The sequence below is a fragment of the Nelumbo nucifera genome, chromosome 1 (genome assembly GCF_055504915.1).
Source record: "Nelumbo nucifera cultivar China Antique chromosome 1, China Antique-T2T, whole genome shotgun sequence".
Classification (NCBI taxonomy): domain Eukaryota; kingdom Viridiplantae; phylum Streptophyta; class Magnoliopsida; order Proteales; family Nelumbonaceae; genus Nelumbo; species Nelumbo nucifera.
The window spans coordinates 77,216,409-77,223,340 of record NC_142649.1 but is presented as its reverse complement, the minus strand read 5'-3'; the positions used below and the strand labels follow the sequence as shown (position 1 = coordinate 77,223,340).

The window sequence follows — 6,932 nt, the reverse complement described above, 5'->3', positions numbered from 1 at the left end:
ATGAGCTCGAGACTTTGGAAGGGAAGCAAGTACCACGAGCATGGAATATCGATAACTAAGAAGGTACTACTTATGAACTTGTAACTCAAAGGCAAAATTTCTTCAAATCTATGTGACCACCGAACTGGTCGAAAACAACGACTAACTTGAGAGAGGACTGCGAGTCACTCCCGGAAGCCTAAGGGCTATGGCGCCGAGCTAATAGAAGACTTCGGCACTATGACAAGTCTTTGTTGCCTCTTCTGCATAGGCAGACAAGTCCTAGTCGCCTCTTTGGCATAGGTAGACAAGTCCTAGTCGCCTCTTTTGCATAGGTGGACAAGTCCTAGTCGCTTCTTCAACATAGGTGGACACGTCCTAGTCGCCTCTTCGTTATGAGCAGACAAGTCCTAGTCTTAGTCGTCTATGAGGCATAGACAACTTGGGTGCAAACCCTACGGTGTCTAATTCACCTTGGCGTACAACAACGTAAGGTTAGTCTCACATGGAGTCAACCTCATTAGCTCGACACTTAGGGATAACCAACACTTAGGCAAATAAGTGACTAAGGCATAGACAGATTGGATATGTACCCTATAGTGTTTGATCGCCCTAGCATACAATGGCAATTAGATCATTCCTACTAGTGTCGAGCCCACCAGCTCGACAACAACCTATACTTAGAAAAAAGTTCACTCCAAATTGGTTTAACTCACCAGTTCGAGAACAACCTATACTTAGAAAAAAGTTCACTCCTATTTGGTTTAGCTCGCCAGCTCGGGAGTAATCTACACTTAGAAAAATTTGCACACAAAGATTGTAAAACACTTGGTATTTCATTGATATAGAACTTCAAGTACAAAAAAAAAAAACAACTACAACCGAACTCGGAGGCCTGGGATATACATTGTATGTAGGGGGGTCCAAGAAAAGAGGCACGACTAAGCATTAGATCTGCCAGAATCCCCTCCAGCAGGTAGGTCGGTTTCCATGTGGTCCTCCTCCACGTCCTCTCGGCCTGCCTCCCCTGACGGCCTCGCCTCGAGAATTTCACCATCACTCTCCCCTTCGGAGGAGTCGGGTTCCTTGTCAGCCTCCTTCGCCATCTTAGGAGTGACGGTGGACATGGAAATAAATCCGAAGTCGAGCTCGGGAAACTTCCGCCACATTAGCCACTTGCAAAGCTTGAAGCCTGACCGGTATGAGTTAGATCCATACTCGACCTGAAGTTCGTAAAACTTAGGGGACTCCTTGAACTCCTCGACGGTGCGATCTCTCTCTTGAACCCGCGCCTCCTGGATGGTGGTGTTGAAGATCTCGGTGCGCTCCTTGATCATCGCCTCGAGGTTCTCGTTCTCCCAAAGGAAAGCCTCCTTCTTCCCTTTGAGTTTCTTCTTCTCCTCCGTCAGTACAAGGATCACCTCCTCCTAGCTCCGAGCTCCCTTCTTGGCTCGAAGAACATCACCCGAGCTAAATCCATCTCGCGGTAAAGTTTCCGAGCATTTTCTTCGGCCTCTCGAGCTTGCTTCAAATGGATCTCAGATTGGTAGACGAGTGAATGGATAGCGGAGTTCACCTGGCAAATAAAAAGCAAACGTAAGTACCATTAACAGAAGAATAGAAAAGTAAACAAAGGGGCAGGTTACTCATCACCATACAGTAACTAGCTGCTCTTCCTCCAAGTTGACTCATTGGCATGTCAGCCCATTCCGCGACCTCCACAGGAAACACGACATCCTTACTCTTAAGAAACCCGAGCCGCGGAGTCATTATGCTCTCCTTCAAGGGATGAGGCTCGGGCACCGAAGTACACTCGGGCTCGCGAGGTGGGGTCCCTTCGTCCTGGTCCTCATCCAGGTCAACAACTAGAGACTGGGGGCGAACCTCCTCCTTCGGGAGCTCAGTCGAGATCGGCTCTGGCGCAGGGACCTCGGGTTGGGCCGGAACCGAAGGACCGACCTCCTCCCAATGGGACCTCTTTGAGGCCTTTCTCTTCTTTCCCCTTTGAACACTCCGTAGAAGGTTAGTTGCATCAACACTTGGCATAGGTTCTTCAAGAGAAAAGGAAAAAAAGTTAGTCACGAACCGAAGTAAGTGCAAAAATAAAAAAGGAAAAAGCGATGTGTGTGTTGAGGTGGAGGCCTACTAGGAGGACTCAGCCCAGCTCATACAAGCTTTTCCTCAGCCAAGAAATCTTTCATTTCAAGGCTGAGGTCCCTCCAAGAATTAATGACCACCTTAGTCTCAGCATCCAACCTCACTCCGGGGTCCTTAATGGCCACTCGCCAGTGATTCGGGAATGGCCATCCCTTAGGACTCTGAACAAAGAAGTACCTCCCCTTCCAGGTCGGTAGTTTGTTCGGGTTACCGAACAGAACTTTGAACCCAAGGCTAGGGGAAATATAATAGCTCTACCGGGTGTCCCCCGCGCAGGCAAGAAGAGTTCTTCTTGATGGGCCAAATCGAACTAAAGATGTCTAGGGTAAGAGGTCGATTATACTCATGGAAAAGTGAGATTGTGCCAACAATGGTTTGGATGGAGTTCAGGTGTAACTGGTCAATGGTGATGTTGAAGAACTTAATGATTTCTATGATGAAAGGGTGGAGTGGGAAGCTTAACCCAGCTACGAGCTGCTCCTCAAAAACCGTGAGCTCATGGTGACCGTGAACCCAAGGGTATTGACCCAAAGGAATACTGAAGGTAAGGGCGTCGGGAAGACGGTAATGGGCTACCAAGGACAACATTCTGTCCGAGGTCATCGTGGAAGGGCCAAAGTCATTCGGATCCCAACCTCGAGAAGAAGATGGTACCCCCTTTCCGGAGATCGGTCGCTCTACCCGAGGTTCAGGTTCCTCAGGCGGAGATGGCCCGACATCGGGTAAAGGTGTTTCCCCTAAAAGGTGTAAAGAGGAGCTCTCTAGCGAATAGCTGGTCTCACCGGCGGGAGCCGAGGACCGCACCTCGACACCCTCGGACTCACTAGAATCGCTAAGTAGCCTATCTATGTTAGCACTAGACATATTGGATAGGAAAAGGAAAGGGGAACAACTAATGAAAGAAGACAAACTCACCAAAAGGACGATAACGACCTCAAACACAAAGGGAAGAGTGGCGAGTTGAAGGACTCCGACGCGATCTCAGGAGAGCTCAATTACATGATTTATGATAAAGATATTGAGCCCTTCGGCCCCCTTTTTATAGTCCACCACATCCAGCAATCAACGATTGAGATCTGTATGATCCGACGGCTCCCATGAAAACCGGCTGCATGCTACCCGAGGACGAAATCGGTTGAGCACGCCCTTTGGCGTCTGCGAAATCTATAAATAGTGTGATGTCCACGCATGCTCGAGATGCGACCTGGGTCATTTCGGGTTGAGCCAGATGGTTGAACAGGCCCGACCAACAGTTCGCCCTCCAAATTGACTAAACCTCGTACCAAATCCACCTGGACTCTTCATGAACTCCCCACACCGGGTTAGGACCCCTGGCACGAGGAGTGGGGGGAAATTAATGAAGGGTGATTTAGCACGACCTAGCAAGAAGGGGACACGTAGGCGCGATCTAATCGAAGGGTGACAACTCAGCCAAGCAAACCTAGTTCGCAACCTTCAGAATTTGGGTATTCAGCCACCTCGGCCCAAAAAACCACCTCGGTGTAGAGGCACTTCGACACCCAATCCAGTTCGGGACTAAAGAATCGAAGTGTCAACTCGGAGCTAATGAGCCGAAATGCCACTTAACCGACTCTAAAGGCCTCCCCAACAGATCCCGAATTTCTCGAGATCATGATGAGCCAATAGATCCCAAATTTCCCAAGATCACGATGAGAATTCGTCCCGGCTCCGCTTGAATTGGAGGTAAACAATAAACCTTATCAATATATTACTCCCCTTAAAAAACGGAACAAACCTCATCTCCACAGCCCAGAGATCCCGGAGCTCTTTCATAAGGTCCACGACTACTCCAATATATAAAGACATGAAACCTCAAGGCAAAAGGTATGCGTGATTATTCTACTCACTAGCATTCAAGTTCTCAAGCATTCAGCTCGTATTTACAGTATAAAGTACTGACTTAAGCATCCGAGTGACCTTACCGGGTTCTCTGATCCACTGTTTTGCAGAACTGTCTAACATGCCGCCCAATTAGAATTCAGATTACCTTCCAACTAGGAATAGCTAGATCGCGCACCATCAAGTACCGGGAGAAGCATTTTGATGGCCTTTTTTATCTGAAAAAAAAAGAGGTGGCCGGAAGAGATGACGGTATAAAGGAGCCACAAGCGACATTCTCCCCCGCCTTTGGAGAAGCATTCATCATGCTCCATCCTACCAAATGTGCAACAATGCTGGCCGAGAAAATGGAGAAAGCACGGTGCCACTAGATTGTTTGTCAACACTGGCTGTTCAGGTGGAAGGTATATACAAATTACAGGAATTCAATTAGGTCCCTCAAGTCTCAACATATAATAATATATTTTGGGTCTTGAACAGGAATTTGTAGAAAGAAATAATACTCAAGCTGGTATGTTGAAGACTGAAGAAAAGTATAAAAAATAATTGACGAAAATAGATGCGGCAACACTCAGAGAACATACGGCGGCGAGAAACACTCTCTCCCTCTCTCTCTAAAACCTTTAGATGCGGCAACACTCTCTAAAACCTTCAAAGAAAATAGAGATATTGTTGAATGTTAGGAGAAGAGGGAAAACAAAGAGAAGTCAGAGACAAAATAGGGAGAAAGCGAAGACTTTCTTACTGGCGGCTGCTGCTCCTCCCTCCGCTCAAGAAACCTCTCTCCGGTCGTCGCTGGACTGGTAGATCCGGGTGTTCTATTCTGAGGCAGCGAAAGAGTGAGGAAGAAGATCTATCTTTAATGCTTTAGGTTATCGAGTGAGGAAAAAGATCCACCTTTAGAATGGTAGATCCGGGTTGCACCAGATCAACACCGCTAGACAAACACATCAGCACCCACATCGGATCCACTTCAGCAACGCCCAGCCGTTGGGGAAAGCGAGATATTCTCATTTTCCCCAATGGCTATATGCACGAAAACCAATGCAAATAAATGGATAAACGTTTACCTTGCACTAAACAGTAATTTTTGAGCCAAAAAACGTTTATCTTCCCAGATGCTGATGTGGTGCCGTTTTTGCAATAAACGTAAACGGTTCGAAACATTTCCGTGATCTCCCCCTCAGCTTCCGTCCTGCTACCATTCAACCTGAACCCCCTCCCGATCAAGGGTATTCTTTTTTACCCAAAAAAAAAAGTTATATCTTTGGAAAAAAAAGAAGGCAAAAGGACTTAATTATAACGTTTGGCTTGAGGTGGAATATAAATTACCTCACAAAATATCTCTACCAGCATTATATGCATTTAAAATGGTGAATGGACTCTGTGTTGAAGGTTGTGATCCTTCTTCGCCGCTTTCAATTTGAATCCTCTGTTTATTAGAATCCACCTTGGGCCTCGGCTGCCTTGCTGCAACACAATCCAGCTTTTGGGTTGGGTTGTAAGAAGAAATAAGAGAAGCCCTCTCCTTTCATTCATCGATGACATCAGAGCTATATATGCAAATTTGGTGTTATCGATTACTCTAGCTGAGACAAGTAACTGAATTTTGAACAAACAACTTCTTTCCCTATAAAAGAATTACCGCATATAATAATATATAAGAGCAACCTGTTGACGGTTGGAACCTTGTATTTGTATTTGCAAGCGACTCAACCTGCCCCAGAAAGATTAAAAACATAATTGAGTGCAGCGCGGACGAAATCAACTCACATTTCTTTACAAGAGCAAAATTACAACAGTGGTGATTGGAAATTGGAATTCATCAACGCTGCACTCAATGATGCTTTTCCGATCTTGGGTGCGTTCAAACTCCAAAGCCTGTTTCTCTCTGTTTGGAATCCCCATGAACTCCCTATCCCCATTCCCCAACTTAGTTATTATAGGGCAAACAGCTTAGAAGAAGAAGAAGATAGAGGAAGTACATTCAAATGTATTGACATGGTTGCTCCCTTTGAATGTTGAATTGTATTCCCTTGTACTGCCAATTTCTACATAGTAAGTAAGTAGTACACACAAAAAGGGAAAAAGGAAGAAAAGATTAAAACTTCTCCCTCCGCATCAGACCTGGACTGGTAACTTACTTCTATATCGATCATAGAATATATATATATATATATATATACTGCTGCTCATTACTGTAAGTTTTTCATCATAAAGTGTGTGAGGAGGCGATTTTTATCACAAATTCTTTAAATTATATTGGGATTTATATAGCATCCAGAGAAACAGAGTGAAATCCAAAACAATCGAGTTCAGTTGAATGATGCTGATTTTTGTCACGTGGGTGTCTCAGGTGGAACGTGGAAGTGGGATACAAATTCATTTGATGTTGCTTCTAGATGTCTACTTTGGTGTATTCATTTGTGTTCACAGGGTATTATATTCGGAATTTGCTTCTCACAAAAGAAAAAGAAATCAGAGAATTTACCAAGCTAGACAACATTTGTACTTGTTGATTGTACTGGATAGTGTACTACCTATCCAACACCACGTTACACAGTAATTCTAATTCTGACACTGAATGGTTCGTACGTGCAGGCACCTTAAGCCACATGCGGCATGCGCGCCCACCTCCTCTTTCACAGGGATTGTCAAGGAACGGGTCAGATGTTAATCTGTTAGACTATCCTAAGCTGTGTGTCACATATCACATTGTTTGACGTTTCTTAGGTCTCCAAATTCTATTATTTTTTAATTGGATAAAATATTAAACCATTCTTCCCTTCCCTTCCCTTACTTTCCCAAATGGAAATTGTCTGACTGTTTCACCGTGTTTTTTTTTCAAATGTCTATTTTATCATTTTTATAAATTGTTTTACTTTAATTTGACAAAAACCTCCTTTAACCCTCATCTTTTAACATTTTTATCGAAT

General features: G+C 44.9%; 1 long non-coding RNA gene across 10 annotated transcripts; it reads right to left on the bottom strand.

Moving 5' to 3' along the window:
- Positions 1-803: 803 nt before the first annotated feature.
- LOC104605717 (uncharacterized) lies at positions 804-6,147 on the bottom strand. 10 transcript variants are annotated; one of them, XR_016068649.1, is made up of 5 exons: positions 5,982-6,147; positions 5,329-5,549; positions 4,742-5,233; positions 1,638-4,645; positions 804-1,555 (listed from the first exon to the last, which is right to left on the bottom strand). It is a non-coding gene; the product is annotated as an uncharacterized LOC104605717 (long non-coding RNA). The 10 variants fall into 10 exon arrangements; XR_016068655.1 differs by having other exon boundaries at positions 5,329-5,466; XR_016068654.1 differs by lacking the exon at positions 5,982-6,147 and having other exon boundaries at positions 4,742-4,933; positions 5,067-5,233; positions 5,329-5,974.
- Positions 6,148-6,932: the final 785 nt, after the last annotated feature.